Here is a 1,509-nt window from a genome sequence, read left to right as displayed (position 1 = left end):
ATGAAAACTTGTATACACAAAGAAATAAGTTTTCCTCAAGGGAAAAAAAAAACACCCTGCAGATTTCTTGGAAAGTCACTTGGCTGGACTAATTTCAGCAAACTCTACTGGTTCCACTGTTCTCTCTCACCCAAGATATACCCACACAATTAACCCACAATAAAAATACTTGCTACTCTATTCCTTTTCATCTGAATAGGAATTCTAGAAAAAAAAGAGATTGCAGAACTCTGCTACAAGTATATGTACATACAGCTGCTTGTAGCTAGGTGCTGTATTTCATGTAATTTTGTTCAGAGGACTTTCTGATTTATAAACACAATACACAGTCTAGTATTTAAACATTTTGATTAGAAAACTAGCACCTAGATTAAAAGATACTGAACCAGTGTACCATTAACTAGCATTTTTAAAAGATGTATACTTAAAGCAGTCTTTATGATACATGGATAGGGTGAACAGCTAGTTTATTTGTGAGCTGAAAAAATAGCAAGGTGCTGCAAAACATTGTCTCAAATTCCTTCAGGATTGGAAAGTTGCTGTTGAAACCTGTATGAGTCTTTCCAGTCAGTTCAACTGAATTGTGTTCTAAAAACAAGCTGGAATTAAATGGAGGCACTTCAGGTAAGAACAATTCCATACAATAGAAAAAATGGGCTTAGCTCTCCTGCTGCATGAAGCATATGCTGTAAATTAACTGATTGCAAGTAGATCTGTCAGGAATACCAGATAGAAAGTACACACACACACAAAAAAAAGAAAAGAAAAGAAAAAAAAAAAATCAAGCAATTGTTCCTTCTTTGCTTAGAAACAACCCATCAGATTTACAAGGGGAATAGATCATTTTAATCAGTAAAACAGAGGGTTTTTCCATTTGAAAACATGCTAACCAAAGTGAGGCATTTCCACACATCACAGATAACCATTTTCGATCGTTTTATTAGTTGTTACCTAGATGCTATGATACCAGGATGCTAATTTCTAGAGCTAATTAACATGATCAAATATGTCCCCCTATTATTAAGAACTTGTCTCCACGAGGAAGTTAATGCATAGTAAGGCAGGGTACAAACTGACAACCAATCAAGCTATTTCATGCTTGTTGTTTGCATTGACACTTTTGACCAGAACCTATTTCACCTATTAGATTCTAAATCCATTTAGGCACCTAAATACAATCCTGGTCCACCCTGCTCAAGTCCCTGAAAAAAAAAGTTAACAAAGGCTGGGTTCTCCTCTTGCTTGCTGCTTTTTGACACTTAGGTCCCTGCCACATGTTTAAATTAAAGCTGGATACAGAACAGCTCTAGAGCTGTTACCCATTTTCAAGCACTAACTTTGTAGCTGTTTGGCTCTTTTTATAGCTGGAAACATTTGTATTCTAATATTATAAGAGCCTAAGTCTGCCTGTCTGTCTGTAATGCTTTATTCAAGCTCTGATTGACTGGAAAACATCCAAAGCACGAAGAAGTGTTCTGACAGAAGGCAGCCCACCACCATGATGGTGGG

This window comes from Crocodylus porosus, unplaced genomic scaffold (genome assembly GCF_001723895.1).
Source record: "Crocodylus porosus isolate Cpor-Errol unplaced genomic scaffold, CroPor_comp1, whole genome shotgun sequence".
Classification (NCBI taxonomy): Eukaryota; Metazoa; Chordata; order Crocodylia; family Crocodylidae; genus Crocodylus; species Crocodylus porosus.
The sequence above is the reverse complement of the archived record's forward strand: the minus strand, read 5'-3'. Positions refer to the sequence as shown.